Genomic DNA, 22,259 nt, shown 5'->3' with positions numbered 1-22,259 from the left:
ATCTATCTATCTCATATCTATCTATCTCCTATCTATCTATCTATCTATCTATCTATCTATCTAATATCTATCTCCTATCTCTCTCCTATCTATCTAATATCTATCTCATATCTATCTATCTATCTATCTATAATCTATCTAGCTGCGGGTGCAATAGCCGTTGATCCCTTGGTAAGGGTCCCAAATATATGTTCAGTAAAAGGCAGCACTCCAATATCCGTGGAAAAGGGTGACATTTTATTCCATCAATGCAACGTTTGGGTGTGTGGGCGCACCTTTCTCAAGCCCCTTCTTCTATCATCTATCTTCTACTATTATCTATCTTTCTAATATCCTTGTGTATATATATATCCATTATCTATCTATGTATTATCTCTCCTCTTCCAGTGATGCCTCTTAGTAGCATCTTGTACTCTCTCTTTCCCGCTGTGCAGGTCCCTTCCTTGCGTCGTTCTGTTCCCAGGGATTTTAGGCTTGTTCTTCCTATAGTTTGGATGGATTTCCCTGTAATGTATCTGGTTTCGGACTCGCTCGTTCCCATGACTGGAGCTGAGTTGATCAGCGCTAATCATCACGTGAAACCGATATCCACTTCCTCTGTCAGGAGCCGCAGCCGCCGTGAGTGTGCAATGTGCAGGTAAAATCCATAAGGAAGAAGAAATCCCAGAAAATTCTGGATACCAGGTAAAATTATAATATTGATTATATGGGGATCTGAGAGAAACCATTTTTAGCTAAAAGAAGGTGTCAGTAAGTAACTAGGGCTCTATAGGAACCTGCCACTAGCTGTATGTGTGAAAAATGTGATGACGGGTTCCCTTTAAAGGAAATCTACCATGAAAATCCATCCTGATAATCCAGGGACATTACTCCTAGATCCAGGCACCGGGACTGTGGTATCTTCTTATATTTGTTATCCATGGCCTCATTTCCTATTTATGCTAATGAGTCAGAAGGGCTTTGTGGGATCTTACCAGAGCCCTTCTCTACTGTAGCTTCACGTTACATTATCTCTCAACTTTGCAAAAACTTGCCCGGGGTTTTCTACTCCAGTTAGAATTAACCGTATTTTTCGGACTATAAGGCGCACAAAAATATCCTTTGATTTTCTCAGAAATCAAAGGTGCGCCTTATAATCCAGTGCGCCTTATATATGAGCTGTACTTACAGACAACAGCTGCCTTGTACTGTGCACAGGTCTGCCACCTGCTGGTCATTCATCCTTATAATCAGGTGCGCCTTATAGTCCAGTGCGCCTTATATATGAACTGTACTTACAGACAACAGCTGCCTTGTACTGTGCACAGGTCTGCCACCTGCTGGTCATTCATCCTTATAATCAGGTGCGCCTTATAATCCGGTGCGCCTTATAGTCCAGTGCGCCTTATATATGAACTGTACTTACAGACAACAGCTGCCTTGTACTGTGCACAGGTCTGTCACCTGCTGGTCATTCATCCTTATAATCAGGTGCGCCTTATAATCAGGTGCGCCTTATAATCCAGTGCACCTTATATATGAACTGTACTTACAGACAACAGCTGCCTTGTACTGTGCACAGGTCTGCCACCTGCTGGTCATTCATCCTTATAATCAGGTGCGCCTTATAATCCGGTGCGCCTTGTATATGAACCTAGATGTTTTAGCAGGCATTTATTCATGGTGTGCCTTATAATTTGGTGCGCCTTATAGTCCGAAAAATACTGTAATCGGCATTAGCCAAAAGTTCAGCTGAGCCTGAAATGTGTCTTCCACCTACAGATTATAATATATTTGGTGAAACTAATGAAAGTTTTGGAGCATTTTAGAAAGCTGTAGAATATGAATCGGATACTTTTCAGCTTTCCCAGCAACAGATATGTCTATACAAAGGGAATCATGGGAAATACAGAAACACTGAAAGTAAGACTCCGGAGCCCATGATCCTTGGGATTTGGATAATGAGGACAACACGAGACATCTGGAGAAGATCTTGAGGTTTCTGTGATTGTCATTGAATCTGACTGTGGAAATCATCGCTCTGCTGTGTGTCCGCAGGTTTTTTCATCATCCTCATCATCCTATACATTGAGCGGCACCTCAGACATCTACCAATATACACTTAAGCTTTGTCCTCCATTAAATGCGGGTTTGTTTTGGTGCAGATCAGGGTTTGGTATCACATACACAATTCATGGTAAATATTTACACCATATATTTAGAAAAATGCTAAAATTGTCTAAACAATAAGAAAGGGATAGAAATAATAAAGAAATCCTCCAGAATATTGTAACATAATATGAAACGCCTCCATTGTTATGTCAGGGAGTTCATATTTGTCACGGGTGCCCCTCTCCGCTGCCCCGATCTCCCACCTCACCGTGATCAAGTGTCGACTCCGGCAGCACGGCTCCCAGGGCCTCCCAGGGCGCGCGCCACCTTCAGTAGTTTTAAAGGGCCAGCGCAGTATTAAAAGTACTTAAAGGGGTTCTCTGGAGGTGGAAAAACATGGCTGCAGTCTTCCAAAAACAGCGCCTCACCTGACCATGGGTAGTGTGTGGTATTGCAACTAAGCTCCATTCATTTCTATACAGCTGAGCTGCAGTACTGGCAGTAACCATGGTCAGGTGTGGTGCTGTTTTTGGAAGGCTGCAGCCATGTTTTTCCACCTCCTGAGAACCCCTTTAAGCCTTTCTCTTCCTACACTTCCTGCCGAATCTTTGTGCTTATGCCACAGAGAACACTTCCTTGCAAGTATTCCTTCGTTACCAGAGTCCCTCCGTGTTCCTGCGTTACCAGAGTTCATCCGTGTAGCTGTGTTCCTGCGTTTCTGTCTCCCGTGTGCCTGTGTTCCCGTTCCCATCTGCCTGGATCTCCCGTTGCTGACCACGGATTGGACTCGACCTTGCAACTCTGCCACCTGCCCTGACCCTGTGCCATGAGACCATGAGACTTTCTTCCGTTAAGGTACCTTGACCGCGGCTGCCACTGCGCGCTAGTTGCGCCTGTGGAGCAACCTGGTTGTTCCCTGCCGCACCGGCAGGCTCCGGTGAAGATCAGGTGCCACTTAGACTCCGATTCCAGGTGTCAGCTGGTACCATCTCCCACGGGGGTCCAGAGGATCCACTGATCCCGAACCCTGACAATATTGTTACATTCTGAGGCCCCAAAACTATGATCCTTCCTGATAGAAAATACTAAATTAAAATGTTTTTGTTCTGTTCTTTCTGATGCAATTATAAAAACAGGAAAGTTTTCAATAAAGGAAACAGCTGTTGCTCAATCGCCATAAGTCGCAGATTATTGAGTTCATCAAAATTGTGAAAAATTCTCATAAAATTGTAAAAATAATCAGAAGAGAAACAAAAATGAGCAAGAAATGAAGGCGAAGCTTTGTGGTGCGCAGTGCAGGATCCCGCGGCTTCCTGGTCAGGTGCGGTTTATTATTGGTTTGGCGGCTACAGAAAACATAAATTCTGCCGAGGGATGTTTGGAATTCCTTGGAAATGTGAACGCAGTGAATATAGTGGAATTGTGAAACGAAAAAATTCCTTTTATCTGAGGCTTCGGCCCCTGGATCTAAAGGTTTGGGAGTTGCAGGAATAAATGTTTACATTTCTGGGTGGAAAATCCACACGACGCAGAAAGGAGAAGCCGGCGCAATTATGTAGCGCGAGATGTGGAACGATGACATGTGTTACTATGTATCGAGCACACGCCGCCCTCCGGGGGCCCGATGGAACGATGACATGTGTTACTATGTATCGAGCACACGCCGCCCTCCGGGGGCCCGATGGAATGATGACATGTGTAACTATGTATGGAGCACACGCCGCCCTCCTGGGGCCCGATGGAACGTTGACATATGTTACTATGTATCAAGCACGCTCCAACCTCTGGGGGTCCAACATTTCTTGACTTTCCGCTGATGATGTGTCAGAAGAATTTGGCGTGACTGAAATAACCCTGTGACAGATCCGAAAGATACGATAATGACCACCTGACAACTTAATGGCCACATAAATATATTTGCATTAATACGTGTTGCACTATTGATGTCTGGTGGGGAGGAGCACTGCGCTGACAATGATGGTGGCAGCGGATTTTAGGACACCACATGGATGCAGCGCTTCTAAACCAAGTACACTTACACACTGACATGTGCCTGCTGAAACAAGATCCATTCTTCTTTTTGCTTCTAAAAGCTTAGAAAAATGTCTTTTAAAATCATGCAAATGAGCCTCCGGGGCTCCTGGCTAGATGAGGGCTGTTGTCTGATAATTATTCATGCCTCCATTCAGCGTTTCTGTCCTTCGATTTCTTCCCAGAAAGGAGGTGTGAACAATTATCAAGTGAGCCAGAAGAGGCTTCCTTCATGCCTCTGAGGCTCATTTGCATATCTGCATGTTTTTCTCAAAAACTATGCTATTATAAGCAAAAAGAAGAGCTGTTTCAGCAGACACATGTCAGCAGGTAGGTGTACTTGGTTTAGAAGCGATGCATCCATGTGCTAGATTTCCATAAATGGTCTTGGGATACTCAGGATATTAGTGCAGCGCCCCCCATCTTCGAGATCACAAACATTTACCTTGGTTGTATCTTGTGTAAGCCTGTCCCTCTATCCATAGAACAGGTTGTTAGTGTTACTATCAGATGGTTGAGATTCTGACACCCATCACCCCCAGATCTTAGTATCAGATATAGAGAGAATGGAGGAAGAAGACAGCGCTATTCTATGTGTAGTGGTCAAACCTGGGTATTGCAGATAGCAGTTTTTTAAACATTCAAAGGATAGATGATAATATGCTGACTGGTGGAGGGTTGACTGTAGGACCCCCTCACTGGTTTTTAACGAGAATGAGGGTCCCATTACCTCTAATGAACAGAGGGCACTTTGGCTATTTTCATCCTCTATGGCATTGCTGGAGATAGCGAGCTTTGCAGTATACTATCCCCAGCTGTCCCAAAGTAAATGGAGCGGCACATGCTTGACCTGTCCCTATCCATTGGGGGAGTCAGACCCCCATTTTTGTGTTCTGTATAGGGTCCCAGAGGCCAGACCCCAACCCATCAGCATGTACTTCCTCTGAAATAAGATCTCAGGACAGTCCCTGTAAGATACAAAACTTCCAGATATTATTATATTGTCACTCATGTGTCCTGATGACAACACTTCCTGGCCCTTGCTTAGTATTACTATAGGGACATTGGGGGTCATTTACTAAGGGCCCGATTCACGTTTTCCCGACTTGTTACCCAAATATTTCCGATTTGCGCCGATTTCCCCTGAATTGCCCTGGGATTTTGGCGCACGCGATCGGATTGTGGCGCATCTGCGCTGGCATGCATGCAACGGAAATCCGGGACGTGGCCGAACGAAAACCCGACGGTATCGGAAAAACCGCCGCATTTAAAGCGTTCGGGTCTTCCGGCGATTCATGAAGGTCCTGCGCCCAATGTCCACCAGGTGGCGCTGCTGCACCGAAGTCCGCTGAGGTGCCCCGGAGTTCATCATCTTCATCGTGGTGCATGTGAGTATGGGCCGTGCGACCAATTTTTTTTTTTAAATGCGGCGGTTTTTCCGAATCCGTCGGGTTACCGTTCGGCCACACCCCCCGATTTCCGTCGTGTGCATGCCAGCGCCGATGCGCCAGAAAACCGATCGCGTGCGCCAAAATCCCGGGGCAAAATCAGGGGAAATCAGCGCAAATCGAAAATATTCGGGTAACACATCGGGAAAACGCGAATCGGGCCCTTAGTAAATGACCCCCATTGTGTTACCATATATCTCCTAGTGGGCTGATACGTGGGCATTGATGTGGGTGGTGATATGTATGAGAATGATAACCTGCCAGCACTCCGGACATGAAGTGTTGTCATAGGGAAAGTGGAGCTGAGGAATTACAGAAGACAGATCTGTCCCACTGATCAGTAATGATCCTGACTTTCCCCAGATATATGACCCCCACACAGATGTGTATGATTATCATGTCATGGATACAGTCTGATAATTGCATGGAGAGAGGGTCCCGGGACCCCCGACACTCCCACCTTTCACCTGTGCAGTGACTGGGATCTGAGTTATGTGCACCCAGCGAATTATGGGACCTCCTGTAATATTATCCCGTAGCGCACAGCACACAAGGGGTTACAAGCCGTCATTACTGACAGGAAGCCCTCCGATGGATAATTGTGGGGGTCTCCACGATTGTTGAGGTCATGAGCTTTACACTGAAAAAGGAGAAGATGAAGGATTGTGCTAATCCAAAAAATGACTCCTAATTTCTGATAACTGCCTTCCTGTGCGAACCTGCACTGACAGCAATCTCCCTCCCCCCACCGGACCCCCCCAGGAGAGCGACAAGCCCCGAGCTGCAAATATGCAGGGGGTCCAGGAGAGGTTTAGGTTTTCATTTTAATTAAAAATCGTTACAATTGTATCTGAAGTTCAGAAAAAAAAATCAAACTTTTTGGCCGGACAATTGTCCGTGTATAATGATACACTCATTTTTTGTGGTGCACCTTTAACATGGGGATGTAACACAATTCGCATGTGAAATACGGCACTCGGTCCGACTGAGCATTGGAGCATCCCACCTAATTTACGTTGCATGGAGGCAGCACAGCTGCGCCACAAAAGGGTTGTGTGCGACACCATAGCGACACAGACACTTGTGCAAGCCGTTTTAGCCATGAAGAATGTGCAAAGTCTGACAAAAATGCAGTGCAGAGAACTTAGTAAATGTGCCCCATCATGTATAGGATGGTGAAGGAGTTGCCTTGTCTTGTCAGTTGTCTGATTTTCTTGTATTCTTTGGTTACACTTTACCATAATTCCCGTCCCTTATCAGCTCTATTCAACATCTCTGTGTCCTTCCCTCTCCGGTAGCTGTATTATCATTCTCATTAATCTCCTGGTCAGTCTCCTTCCCCCTCTGGTAGCTGTATTATAGTCTTCATTAATCTCCTGGTCAGTCTCCTTCCCCCTCTGGAAGCTGTAAATATAGTCCTCTGTAATTTCCAGGTCAGTCTCCTTCCCCTCTGGTAGCTGTATTATAGTCTTCATTAATCTCCTGGTCAGTCTTCTTCCCCCTCTGGTAGCTGTATTATAGTCTTCATTAATCTCCTGGTCAGTCTCCTTCCCCCTCTGGTAGCTGTAAATATAGTAATCCGTAATTTCCAGGTTAGTCTCCTTCCCTCTGTTAGCTGTATATATAGCCTTTATTTATCTCCTGGTCATTCTCCTTCCCTCTCTGGTAGCTATATATATAGTCCACAGCAATTTCTTGGTCAATCTCCTTCCCTGTCTGGTAGCTGTATATATAGCCCTTAGTAATCTCCTGGTCAGTCTCCTCCCCTCTCTGCTAGATGTATTATGGTCCTCAGTAATTTCTTGGTCAGTCTCCATCTCCCTAGTAGTTGTATATATAGTCCTTAGTAATCTAGTTAGTCTCCATCCCCTTCTTATACCTTTGTATATAGTCCTCAGTAATCTTCTGGTCAGTCTCCTTCCCCTTTTATAGCTGTATACATAGTCCTCAGCTATGTTACTGATGAGTCTTCTTCCCTTTCTGGTAGCTGTATTCATAGTCCCAGTAATCTCCTGGTCATTCTCTTTTGCCCTCTGGTAATTGTATTATAGTCCTCAGTAATGCCCTGGTCAGTCTTCTACCCCCCTCCTGTATGCGGCGTATACAGTCCTGGTCAGTCTTCTTTTTCGTCTGGTAGCTGCATATATGGCCCTCAGTAATGCCCTGGTTAGTCTCCTTCCCCCCTGTGATAACTGTATACATAGTTCTCAGTAATGTCCTGGTCAGTCTCCTTCCTCATGTGATAACTGTATACATAGTTCTCAGTAATGTCCTGGTCAGTCTCCTTCCCCCCTGTGATAACTGTATACATAGTTCTCAGTAATGCCCTGGTCAGTCTCCTTCCCCCTTGTGATAACTGAATACATAGTTCTCAGCAATGTCCTGGTCAGTCTCCTTCCCCCCTGTGATAACTGTATACATAGTTCTCAGCAATGTCCTGGTCAGTCTCCTTCCCCCCTGTCATAACTGTATATATAGTTCTCAGTAATGTCCTGGTCAGTCTCCTTCCCCCCTGTGATAACTTTATACATAGTTCTCAGCAATGTCCTGGTCAGTCTCCTTCCCCCCCTGTGATAACTGTATACATAGTTCTCAGTAATGTCCTGTTCAGTCTCCTTCCCCCCTGTGATAACTGTATATATAGTTTTCAGTAATGTCCTGGTCAGTCTCCTTCCCCCCCTGTGATAACTGTATACATAGTTCTCAGTAATGTCCTGGTCAGTCTCCTTCCCCCCCTGTGATAACTGTATACATAGTTCTCAGTAATGTCCTGTTCAGTCTCCTTCCCCCCTGTGATAACTGTATATATAGTTCTCAGTAATGTCCTGGTCAGTCTCCTTTCCTTACTCATAGCTGTATACATACTCCTTAGTAATGTCCTGCTTCTTTTTCCTCTGGCTGCTGTATATATGGCCCTCAGTAATGTCCTGGTCAGTCTCCTTCCCCATGTGATAACTGTATACATAGTCATCAGTAATTTCCTGGTCAGTCTCCTCCCCCCTCTGGTAGTCATATTATAGTCCTCCGTAGTGTCCTGATCAGTCTCCTTCCACCTCTGGTAGCTGTATACATAGTCCTCACTGGTGTCCTTGTCAGTCTCCTTCCACCTCTGGTAGCTGTATACATAATCCTCAGTAATATCCTGGTCAGTCTCCTCCCCCTCTGGTAGTCATATTATAGTCCTCCATATTGTCCTGATCAGTCTCCTTCCACCTCTGCTAGCTGTATACATAGACCTTAATAGTGTCCTTGTCAGTCTCCTTCCACCTCTGGTAGCTGCATACATAGTCCTCGCTAGTGTCCTTGTCAGTCTCCTTCCACCTCTGGTAGCTGTATACATAGTCATCAGTAAGTTCCTTCTTCCCCTCTGACAATTAATTAGTTGCTTATTAAGTTTCCGATCTGCTAATTAAGTTTCTCCCTTTTACTTTAGTCACCCTACAAGTCATTTATTCAACCCTGTGGTCCTTCTGTGGTCAGGACTCTGCTGACATCTTCGGGATTTCCTGATTTTATGCCATTTACAAAAAAGAAAGAATCTTTAAAAAACAAACATAAATCTAATAAAAACTAATGATAAATACATAATATTATAAAAATGTTGAAATAAATAATAATAATTACAAAGTACAATAAAAAATCTGAAGAATTCTTTTTTTCCCCAAGAATTTCAATAACTTTTATGGCAAGGACCCCCCTCCCCCTAAAGCCTTGGATATACTGTATAGTATACCCCCTCCCGGATGACCTCAGCGCACGGACGTCTCTCCGGAGGGTAACCTCAACCACAGACCGGAATCTCTACAACATCAGAACACGTCTGGTTTGGTCTCTAAACTTCACAGCTGTAAATGTCTGACCGCTAAGAAGTAACGTCCGGAGAGCGAGACCCAAAATCCGATTAATTCTTCATGTCAATTGCTTAATATTCTTCCATCGTTTTCGGTACACAGCTCCCATGCCGACCTATGTGTATCCTCTATGTAGTCTGATCATGCGGCCATGTGTTACATCTAGAAGACAGATCCCTTGCCAGATTACACAGGATCTAATTGTAGCCTGTAACCACGGATACACAGAGATCTGCACAGGAGCTGAGAACACAAAACGGTAGGAGAACAGAAATAGAAACTATTTGCAAAGTTCCTTTATATTGTATATATTAGCTGGGCTGGAACAGTCACATAGTATATAATGGGCGCCAAGCGCAGGTTGGGATTGCAAAATTATTCACACCCTCTAGAAAATATAGAAAACATGATGTTAACTCTTTCATTGCCTCACTGGTGGCTCTCCGGTCCCTGTAAGGAATGTTGGGATTGTCTCCGTCTCATGTGACTGCTTGTCCCAGGTAAATACAACTCATCAAATATTGGGATGAATGGAGCCTGCACTCACAGATATCCGGAGGTGGTGACTCCCCCCGTGACCTCCCCCATAGATTGCGTGATAGCCATGAGATGAACACGGACCATCATAGAACACGCTATGGGGCACATGAGACTGATGACTACATGTAATAGTGAGGTCCTTATAGTGGACGACACAGACAGGTCTTGTCTATAGAACGGATTCCTCCAGATGGAGCGATGACTGTGGAGCAAGTAGCTTACGATTTTTCTGGTTCTCCTGTAGACACAATGGGGCATATGTACTTACCCGTCCCTGCACATTTCCCCGATCCGGAGTGTCAGACGAGAATGCACTCTGCCGTGATTCACATAGATTGTGCACCCGATATCCTGCATGTGTCGCTTCCCCGCTCAGGTCCCCGGAGTTCACCTTCTTCTTCCTGGTGCATGTAAGTGCATTGTCTGTGTATAATGCGCTGTGCGGGGAGTCACTAAGATCGTGCACTCGATATCCTGCATGTGTCACTTCCCCGCTCAGGTCCCTGGAGTTCACCTTCTTCTTCCTGGTGCATGTAAGTGCATTGTCCGTGTATAATGCACTGTGCGGGGAATCACTAAGATCGTGCACCCGATATCCTGCATGTGTCGCTTCCCCACTCAGGTCCCTGGAGTTCAACTTCTTCTTCCTGGTGCATGTAAGTGCATTGTCCGTGTATAATGTGCTGTGCGGGGAGTCACTAAGGTCCTGCTCCCAATATCCTGCATGTGTCGCTTCCCCGCTCAGGTCCCCGGAGTTCACCTTCTTCTTCCTGGTGCATGTAAGTGCATTGTCCGTGTATAATGCGCTGTGCGGGGAGTCACTAAGATCCTGCACCCGATATCCTGCATGTGTCACTTCCCCGCTCAGGTCCCCGGAGTTCACCTTCTTCTTCCTGGTGCATGTAAGTGCATTGTCCGTGTATAATGCGCTGTGCGGGGAGTCACTAAGATCCTGCACCTGATATTCTGCATGTGTCGCTTCCCCGCTCAGGTCCCCGGAGTTCACCTTCTTCTTCCTGGTGCATGTAAGTGCATTGTCCGTGTATAATGTGCTGTGCGGGGAGTCACTAAGATCGTGCGCCCGATATCCTGCATGTGTCACTTCCCCGCTCAGGTCCCCGGAGTTCACCTTCTTCTTCCTGGTGCATGTAAGTGCATTGTCTGTGTATAATGTGCTGTGCGGGGAGTCACTAAGATTGTGCCCCAGATATCCTTCACGTGCCACTTCCCCGCTCAGGTCCCCGGAGTTCACCTTCTTCTTCCTGGTGCATGTAAGTGCTTGATCTTGCGACACAATTTTACTCTTAAATCCTGCACTCAGTCCGAATCAGTTGAATTGTCCGACGGCACATCCCCAATTTCTGTTGCATGAAAGTCGGCGCAGCTACACCAAAACCCGAACGCGTGCGACACAATCCCCTTCTAAATACATGTCCCAGCGGCTCAATCCCCGAAAACGTTGGAAAACCCGACGGAAATGCATCTGTGGGACCCTTGGTAAATCAGCCCCAATATCTGCCATTTCTTCATTTGGGTCAGCAGGAAAAAGGAGTGCAGGGAACTGCGGATCCATAGATGCTTGTAATGGGGGACCTGCATCTATCAGCTGAGACAACCCCTTTAATATGAGCCTCTCCACCCTCTTATGTGTTGTGGTATCAGTATTAGTAAGCGTAGTACATATAGGAAACAATGCTGTACCTAGGGCACGGTCACATGGTACGTTTTGGTTGCGCTTTGAAACGCACTACAACAGCTGAGGAGAGGTGATTTGCCTAATTACATTACTGTTAACATTTGCGTTTACAAATCGCTGTGTAAATGCGACATTAACACATGCGTTAACAATGCGTTTACGTTTGCGTTTTGTTAATGCTTTGTTATTGCATGCATTAACATCGCGTTTACACTGCGTTTTGTAAACGTAAATGTTAATATTAATGTAATTAGGCAAACCACCTCATCTCAGCTGTTGTGATCCGTTACAAAACGCAATGAAAACGCAACCAAAGCTCAACGTGTGACCGCGCCCTAAGAGGTCAGAATGACATGAAAAGTCCCTCTACTTTTGATTAACCAAAAAAATATATCATTACCCTATTTCTAATTTCATTAGAACCTAATAAAGATATTTTCAACAAAATTAATATGAGGTTTTTATTAATAAGCCCCTTTTATGCAAATCAGCGATCTCCTGCCTCCTGATTGGTGTTTTATACTGTAATGCTGTATTGTGTTTATATTCTGGTAATATATTTGTGAGGGGACGTGTCCTCACACTGCTGTGCTCTGTTCTCTTAGGAGCCAGTGTTATGTATTGTCTCTTAAGAAATGTGTAATCAGTCCTTTATGTAGCTAGTAGCAGCAGGACTGTGATATATGGATTTATATTCCTGGATTGTAGCTTCTCCAAGTGCAGTGGGGGCCTGTCCTCACACTGCTGTGCTCTGTGCTCTCTGCAGCCAGTGTTATGTACTGTCCCTGGAGAGATGTGTAATCAGACCTCACACTGCTGTGCTCTGTGCTCTCTGCAGCCAGTGTTATGTAATGTCCCTGGAGAGATGTGTAATCAGACCTCACACTGCTGTGCTCTGTGCTCTCTGCAGCCAGTGTTATGTATGGACCCCGGAGAGATGTGTAATCAGACCTCACACTGCTGTGCTCTGTGCTCTCTGCAGCCAGTGTTATGTATTGTCCCTGGAGAGATATGTAATCAGACCTCACACTGCTGTGCTGTGTGCTCTCTGCAGCCAGTGTTATGTATTGTCCCTGGAGAGATGTGTAATCAGACCTCACACTGCTGTGCTCTGTGCTCTGTGCAGCCAGTGTTATGTATTGTCCCTGGAGAGATGTGTAATCAGACCTCACACTGCTGTGCTCTGTGCTCACTGTAGCCAGTGTTATGTATTGTCCCTGGAGAGATGTGTAATCAGACCTCACACTGCTGTGCTCTGTGCTCTGTGCAGCCAGTGTTATGTATTGTCCCTGGAGAGATGTGTAATCAGACCTTTCTGTATGTTGTCAATAGCAGCAGGACTATAATATATATGGATTTATATTCCTGGATTGTAGCTTCTCCAAATGCACTGGGGAGGGGTGTCCTCACACTGCTGTGCTCTGTGAATTAACCTGCTCCACAGCCTCTCCCCTCAGCTCTCAGGGGCTGCAACAGATTTTACTCACAGTAGAGGAAAAGTTAATGGGACACATTTACTAAGAACAGTGCAGTCTGTACTATATGCAGTGTCCTGTGTAATCTACAGGGGGCGCCAGATTCAGGATTTTTGGTGCACATTCTTCATGAATCTGGCACCCCCTGCACTGCCCCGACAGAGGGCACCACTTTTTTTTTGGTGTACCTTTAACATGGGGTGTGCGACGCATTTCTGTTGGATGATAAATCTGGTGCACGGACTAACGGAGCACTGGACGTCCCCTTCAGTGCCGAGATTTGTGTGGCATGAAGAATAGTGCAGCCATGACACAAAAGGGTCACGTGCTGCACATAAGTGGCGCCGACACTTCTTAAATATTTGTGCAAGCAGTTTGCACTAGAAAGAGCGGGCAACGTCCGACAGAAAACTGACGCAAAGCCCTTAGTTAATGTGCCCCAATTTATAGAAAACATTTCCGAAAATGTTAATATTTTATAACTTTTTGCACATTTGGATGAAGTCCAATGACTTGAGGTTGAACTTTGTCCGAGTTCAGCACAGAAGGATCTTGGTATAAGCCGCCTCTTCTCCGTCTTGATCCTGTGAAGTGTCGGGATCGGCCGCTTTGAAGTTGTGGGATCAGAGGAGTCTCTCCTTATCCTTTAGGAAGTCTTCCGCTTCCGAGGAGTTTTGATGGTGTTAATCAGGACACGGTCAGTAAATATCATCCTCTTAGCGCCGCTTATTTATCCTGCTGCGCCCCCGGCGCTCTGACTGACATGTTTACCCAGAAATCAGCTCAGGATCAGATATAAGTGGGCGAGATGTCGTCATGCGCCTCCATTATCCCAGGGGGACTGACAATCTACATGATGGAAAAATCGGAAAACTTTATGGAAACTTTCCAAAATCTGCTCCATCCATATGCAGTGAATAGATTTGTCTCTGTGAATTCCACAAAGTGTCAAAATCTCTGCTTTTTGTCAGTAAATGAGTAAAAATCTTGTTTCAACAAGCTGCAAACCTGCCCGGACCCAATAATTTCCTCATCTTGCAAACACAATGGGGCTTATTTACTAAGGGTCCGCGGATCGCATTCCCGTCGAACTTCCCCACGTTTTCGGGGATTGCGCCGCTGGGACAGGTATTTAGAAGGGGATTGTGTCGCACACTATCGGATTTTGGAGCAGCGGCACTGGATTTCATGCAACAGAAATCGGGGGGCGGACCGTCAGACGATCTGACGGATTCGGATTGAGCGCAGGATTTAACTTTAATATAGTGTCACAAGCCAAGCACTTACATGCACCAGGAAGAAGAAGGTGAACTCCGGGGATCTGAGCGGGGAAGCGACACATGCAGGATATCGGCGCACGATCTTAGTGACTCCCCGCACAGCGCATTATACACAGACAATGCACTTACATGCACCAGGAAGAAGAAGGTGAACTCCGGGGACCTGAGCGGGGAAGCGACACATGCAGGATATCAGGGGCACGATCTTAGTGACTCCCTGCACAGCGCATTATACCTGGACAATGCACTTACATGCACCAGGGAGAAGAAGGTGAACTCCGGGGACCTGAGCGGGGAAGTGACACATGCAGGATATCGGGCGCACGATCTTAGTGACTCCCCGCACAGCGCATTATACACAGACAATGCACTTACATGCACCAGGAAGAAGAAGGTGAACTCCGGGGACCTGAGCGGGGAAGCGACACATGCAGGATATCGGGCGCAGGATCTTAGTGACTCCCCGCACAGCGCATTATACACGGACAATGCACTTACATGCACCAGGAAGAAGAAGGTGAACTCCGGGGACCTGAGCGGGGAAGCGACACATGCAGGATATCCGGCGCAGGATCTTAGTGACTCCCCGCACAGCACATTATACACGGACAATGCACTTACATGCACCAGGAAGAAGAAGGTGAACTCCGGGGACCTGAGCGGGGAAATTACACGTGCAGGATATCGGGCGCAGGATCTTAGTGACTCCCCGCACAGCGCATTATACACGGACAAAGCACTTACATGCACCAGGAAGAAGAAGGTGAACTCTGGGGACCTGAGCGGGGAAGTGACACATGCAGGATATCGGGCGCACAATCTTAGTGACCCCCGCACAGCACATTATACACGGACAATGCACTTACATGCACCAGGAAGAAGAAGGTGAACTCCGGGGACCTGAGCGGGGAAGCGACACATGCAGGATATCCGGCGCAGGATCTTAGTGACTCCCCGCACAGCACATTATACACGGACAATGCACTTACATGCACCAGGAAGAAGAAGGTGAACTCCGGGGACCTGAGCGGGGAAGCGATACATGCAGGATATCGGGTGCAGGATCTTAGTGACTCCTCGCACAGCGCATTATACACGGACAATGCACTTACATGCACAAGGAAGAAGAAGGTGAACTCCGGGGACCTGAGCGGGGAAGCTACACATGCAGGATATCGGGCGCAGGATCTTAGTGACCCCCGCACAGCAAATTATACGTGGACAATGCACTTACATGCACCAGGAAGAAGAAGGTGAACTCCGGGGACCTGAGCGGGGAAGTGACACATGCAGGATATCGGGCGCAGTATCTCGGTGACTCCCCGGACAGCGCATTATACACAGACAATGCACTTACATGCACCAGGAAGAAGAAGGTGAACTCTGGGGACCTGAGCGGGGAAGCGACACATGCAGGATATCGGGCACACTTAGCGAATTGCGCCGGAGTGAATTATCGTCGGAACAATGCACTTCGGGTGAACTCCTCGGACAGGTAAGTAAATGTGCCCCATTCAGTCCAAATATTCATCTGTTCATCTTTGCCGTCCAGGATAAAACAGTTTACTAACACTGATAACTGTCAGTGAATAGAATTACCCTACATGTACATTCTATTGCTTCTCTTTACTAAAGGTTAACTGTATACAATATCCAGTGCTCTCCTGTCTTGATAGTTCGTTACACTCTATCAGCGCAGGTAAATTGTATCCGTCTGGTGCACAGCCTGTTTAGCTCACAGGGGTTTTGTCCAGAATTGCTACAACTGTAATTAACCCTTCAATTCAGTCTACATGTTCTTCAGTCTCTAACATTGAACAAGAATGTTGTCATTCACTGACAGCAAGCAGAGAACTTAAAATGAATGTGTCAGATTTCCAGAATTGAAGCTTCTCCAAGTGCCCTGGAGCTGTGCCCTCACACTGCTGTGCACTGTGTTCTCTACAACCAGCGTTATGTATGGTTCCTGGAGAGATGTGCAATCAGACCTTTGTATATGTTATTAGTAGCAGCAGGACTGTGAAATATGGATTTATATTCCAGCATTATAGCTTCTCCATGTGCACTGGGGGTGTGTCCTCACACTGCTGTGCTCTCCGCAGCCAGTATTATGTATAATCCCTAGAGAGATGTGTAATCAGACCTCACACTGCTGTGCTCTGTGCTCTCTGCAGCCAGTGTTATGTATTGTCCCTGGAGAGATGTGTAATCAGACCTCACACTGCTGTGCTCTGTGCTCTCTGCAGCCAGTGTTATGTGTTGTGCCTGGAAAGATGTGTAATCAGACCTCACACTGCTGTGCTCTGTGCTCTCTGCAGCCAGTGTTATGTATTGTCCCTGGAGAGATGTGTAATCAGACCTCACACTGCTGTGCTCTGTGCTCTCTGCAGCCAGTGTTATGTATTGTCCCTGGAGAGATGTGTAATCAGACCTCACACTGCTGTGCTCTGTGCTCTCTGCAGCCAGTGTTATGTATTGTCCCTGGAGAGATGTGTAATCAGACCTCACACTGCTGTGCTCTGTGCTCTCTGCAGCCAGTGTTATGTATTGTCCCTGGAGAGATGTGTAATCAGACCTCACACTGCTGTGCTCTGTGCTCTCTGCAGCTTGTGTAATGTATTGTCCCTGATGAGATGTATAACCAGACCTCTGTGTGTTTTGCTAGTAGCAGCAGGACTGTGATATATGGATTTATATTCCAGCATTGTAGCTTCTCCAAGTGCACTGAGGGTGTGTCCTCACACTGCTGTGCTCTGTGCTCTCCTAAATGAACTGCTCTACAGCCCCGCTTCTCTGGTCTGAGGGGCTGCTGAAAAAGCCTACTACATCTTGCACTCAGCCAATCATTGAGAACCTCCTATAATTTGCACAGATACCTCAGCTGCGCTGTCCCCCCTGCTTTACACTGCTGCACTTCTTGCTTCTTGCTACTTCTATAGAAAATTGAGTTTAAAAACTTCAAAGACTGATAAAGAATCTGTCCCCTGTTACTTTCTGTTTATGGATGTGCCCGGCCTGTGTCTCCACATGTAGCAGCCTGTACTGTGCGTGCAGAGTGCTGGGTACAGGTGGAGCGTGCTGGTGTTCTCTGCAGTCAGCCGCCTCCTGTACACGCTACCAGCATGTAACGCGCTTTATCTGCCCTCAAATATCCCAGAAATGTAAACTCACAGGAGACAGGACTGAAGAATTCTGCGCCCCGGGCCCTGGATGTGGGAGGCCACGGAGGTAGTGGGGGTCCCAGCATCAATCCTGACCTCAGTCCCTGCGTCACTGCAGAGCATCGCACAATCCAATAATCCGGAATACAAGGAAATGGTCGTGCAGGGGACGCAAACATCTGCGTGTATAATATATATATATATATATATATATATATATATTTATCTTTATTCATGTGTGTATATGTAAATGGTGATATTTGTTCATTTAATAAGTTTAATAATATATAAGGGGTATAAATATTTATATATATGAGGGGTGGGGGGAGATTTATCATTGGTTGTAAACCAGACCTATCATGTGTGATACTGTCTGCTACACTGTGTATCTAATCCTATCCTGTGTGATACTGTCTGCTGAGCTGTGTATCTAATCCTATCCTGTGTGATACTGTCTGCTGAGCCGTGTATCTAATCCTATCCTGTGTGATACTGTCTGCTGAGCCGTGTATCTAATCCTATCCTGTGTGATACTGTCTGCTGAGCTGTGTATCTAATCCTATCCTGTGTGATACTGTCTGCTGAGCTGTGTATCTAATCCTATCCTGTGTGATACTGTCTGCTGAGCTGTGTATCTAATCCTATCCTGTGTGATACTGTCTGCTGAGCTGTGTATCTAATCCTATCCTGTGTGATACTGTCTGCTGAGCTGTGTATCTAATCCTATCCTGTGAGATACTGTCTGCTGAGCTGTGTATCTAATCCTATCCTGTATGATACTGTCTGCTGAGCTGTGTATCTAATCCTACCCTGTGTGATACTGTCTGCTGAGCTGTGTATCTAATCCTATCCTGTGTGATACTGTCTGCTACACTGTGTATCTAATCCTAACCTGTGTGATACTGTCTGCTGAGCTGTGTATCTAATCCGATCCTGTGTGATACTGTCTGCTGAGCTGTGTATCTAATCCTATCCTGTGTGATACTGTCTGCTGAGCTGTGTATCTAATCCTATCCTGTGTGATACTGTCTGCTGAGCTGTGTATCTAATCCTATCCTGTGTGATACTGTCTGCTACACTGTGTATCTAATCCTATCCTGTGTGATACTGTCTGCTGAGCTGTGTATCTAATCCTATCCTGGGTGATACTGCGTGCTGAGCTGTGTATCTAATCCTATTCTGTGTGATACTGTCTGCTGAGCTGCGTATCTAATCCTATCCTGAGTGATACAGTCTGCTGAGCTTTGTATCTAATCCTATAATGTGTGATACTGTCTGCTGAGCTGTGTATCTAATCCTATCATATGTGATACTGTCTGCTGAGCTGTGTATCTAAACCTATCCTGTGTGATACTGTCTGCTGATCTGTGTATCTAATCCTATCCTGTGTGATACTGTCTGCTGAGCTGCGTATCTAATCCTATCCTGAGTGATACAGTCTGCTGAGCTTTGTATCTAATCCTATAATGTGTGATACTGTCTGCTGAGCTGTATATCTAATCCTATCCTGTGTGATACTGTCTGCTGAGCTGTGTATCTAATCCTATCCTGTGTGATACTGTCTGCTGAGCTGTATATCTAATCCTATCCTGTGTGATACTGTCTGCTGAGCTGTGTATCTAATCCTATCCTGAGTGATACAGTCTGCTGAGCTTTGTATCTAATCCTATCCTGTGTGATACTGTCTGCTGAGCTGTGTATCTAATCCTATCCTGTGTGATACTGTCTGCTGAGCTGTGTATCTAATCCTATCATATGTGATACTTTCTGCTGCGCTGTGTATCTAACCCTATCATATGTGATACTGTCTGCTGAGCTGTGTATCTAAACCTAACATGTCTGTTCATCCCGTGTATCTAAGCCCATCCTATGAAGTGTGATACGGCTGAGCAGTGCTGAAGTGAGTGATACATATTTATTGTTCGCTTTGGTTAAATTCCAGGAAATACAAGGACGATTCCAGGGTCAGGATTTCCAGGAAAGTCATTGGGTATGGAGGGCAGATTAGGGGCAGATAATGGTCACCTTCGGCCCCCTACACACTGATGCCTCCCTGCTGTGGTTACACTGGCGGACCCCCTGCGCTTGCCTTGAATGTCTCCGCTCTGTGGTTTGTGGGATGGAGGAAGTGGTTTCATGTCCCTCAATTTTCCAATCCAGAGAGGCGGCTGGCAGCGCCCGCTGTGCCCGGGGGAGAGGAAAACTGGCACCTGGGAGCTGGCATCATGTGCCATGGAGTAACACATTCACATCCTAGAGAAATGTACCAGTACAACCTGTGCCCCCACTGTAGAAGCTCTCACCTAAATTCAATGCGCAATACAGGGGCAGCTTCAGCTTGTGTGTGCCTGTCCCAGTCTCCTCTCCTCCAAACTCATCCAGGGGATGAGGATGATGGTGAGGAGGAGAGAAGGAATGTATGAGGACACACAGACACACAGAGGTGGCCTCTGCCCCCTCCCCAGGGACTCACCACACACTGCTGGCAGGGAGCCAAGTAATTTGAAATAAATATTTATAAAGAATTAGATGAGAATTAGATGGAATAACCTGGTGACAGAACCTATCTGGTACATGACTTGGGGACTGCCTGCACATGACCCAGGGACTGCCTGCACATGACGCAGGAACTGCCTGCCCGTGACCCAGGGACTGCCTGCACATGACCCAGGGACTGCCTGCACGTGACCCGAGGACTGACCTGGGGACTGCCGGCACGTGACCCAGGGACTGCCTGCACATGACCCAGGGACTGCCTGCACTGACCCGGGGACTGCCTGCACATGACCCAGAGACTGCCTGCACGTGACCCGAGGACTGCCTGCACTGACCTGGGGACTGCCTGCACGTGACCCAGGGACTGCCTGCACATGACCCAGAGACTGCCTGCACGTGACCCGAGGATTGCCTGCACATGACCCAGGGACTGCCTGCACGTGATCCGGGGACCGCCTGCACGTGACCCGGAGACTACCTGCACGTGACCCGAGGACTGCCTGCACGTGACCCGGGGACTGCCTGAACGTGACCTGGGGACTGCCTGCACATGACCCAGGGACTGCCTGCACGTGACCCGAGGACTGCCTGCACTGACCTGGGGACTGCCTGCACTGACCCAGGGACTGCCTGCACTGACCCGGGGACTGCTTGCACATGACCCGGGGACCGCCTGCACGTGACCCGGGGACCGCCTGCACGTGACCCAGGGACTGCCTGCACTGACCCGGGGACTGCCTGCACTGACCCGGGGACTGCCTGAACGTGACCTGGGGACTGCCTGCACTGACCCGGGGACTGCCTGCACGTGATCCGTGGACTGCCTGCACTGACCCGGGGACTGCCTGCACGTGGGGGCTATGCTGTATTGTATTATAATTATGTAGCTATGTATTATCATGTGGGCTTTATGTGAGATGTTTATGCGCACTGTATGGTTCTACTATCTCTATACTGGATGAGATGACTGTATGGGCCCTGTATAGTCTGTACTATAGACATAATACATCACCACATCATAACATTATATGGACACTGTATGGAGTGGTTCACGTTTATTAAAGGGAACCGGTCACCAGGGACCTCAATTTAAATAAAGACCAGTTGCAGAAGCCCCTCACCCCTGCATTGCACATGCACCTCTCTGCCTTCTTTAGCCACATTTACTTACCCGTCCGGAGGAGTTCCCGGAAGTGCATTACTAAGTGTCCCGCTGCCACATTTCCGTTGGGTTTTCTGACGTTTTTGGGGAGATCGCGCCGCTGGGACAGGCATTTAGAAGGTGATTGTGTTACACGCAATTGGATTTTGGCACATTGATGATCCGACCGTTTCGGACTGAGTGCGGGACCAAACATTCAAATTGTGCCGCAAGACAATCCACTTCCATGCACCAGGAAGAAGAAGTTGAACTCCGGGGACCTGAGCGGGGAAGCGGCACATGCAGGATATCGGGCGCAGGATCTTAGTGACTCCCCGCACAGCGCATTATACACGGACAATGCACTTACATGCACCAAGAAGAAGAAGGTGAACTCCGGGGACCTGAGCGGGGAAGCGACACATGCAGGATATCGGGCGCACAATCTTAGTGACTCCCCGCACAGCGCATTATACACGGACAATGCACTTACATGCACCAGGAAGAAGAAGGTGAACTCCAGGAACCTGAGCAGGGAAGTGACACATGCAGGATATCGGGTGCATGATCTTAGTGACTCCCCGCACAGCGCATTATACACGGACAATGCACTTACATGCACCAGGAAGAAGAAGGTGAACTCCAGGAACCTGAGCAGGGAAGCGACACATGCAGGATATCAGGCGCACAATCTTAGTGACTCCCCACACAGCGCATTATACACGGACAATGCACTTACATGCACCAGGAAGAAGAAGGTGAACTCCGGGGACCTGAGCGGGGAAGCGACACATGCAGGATATCGGGCGCAGGATCTTAGTGAATCCCCGCACAGCACATTTTACATGGACAATGCACTTACATGCACCAGGAAGAAGAAGGTGAACTCCAGGGACCTGAGCGGGGAAGCGACACATGCAGGATATCGGGCGCACGATCTTAGTGACTCCCCGCACAGCGCATTATACACGGACAATGCACTTACATGCACCAGGAAGAAGAAGGTGAACTCCAGGGACCTGAGCGGGGAAGTGACACATGCAGGATAT

The sequence above is a fragment of the Engystomops pustulosus genome, chromosome 10 (assembly GCF_040894005.1).
Source record: "Engystomops pustulosus chromosome 10, aEngPut4.maternal, whole genome shotgun sequence".
Taxonomy (NCBI): Eukaryota; Metazoa; Chordata; class Amphibia; order Anura; family Leptodactylidae; genus Engystomops; species Engystomops pustulosus.
The sequence above is the reverse complement of the archived record's forward strand: the minus strand, read 5'-3'. Positions refer to the sequence as shown.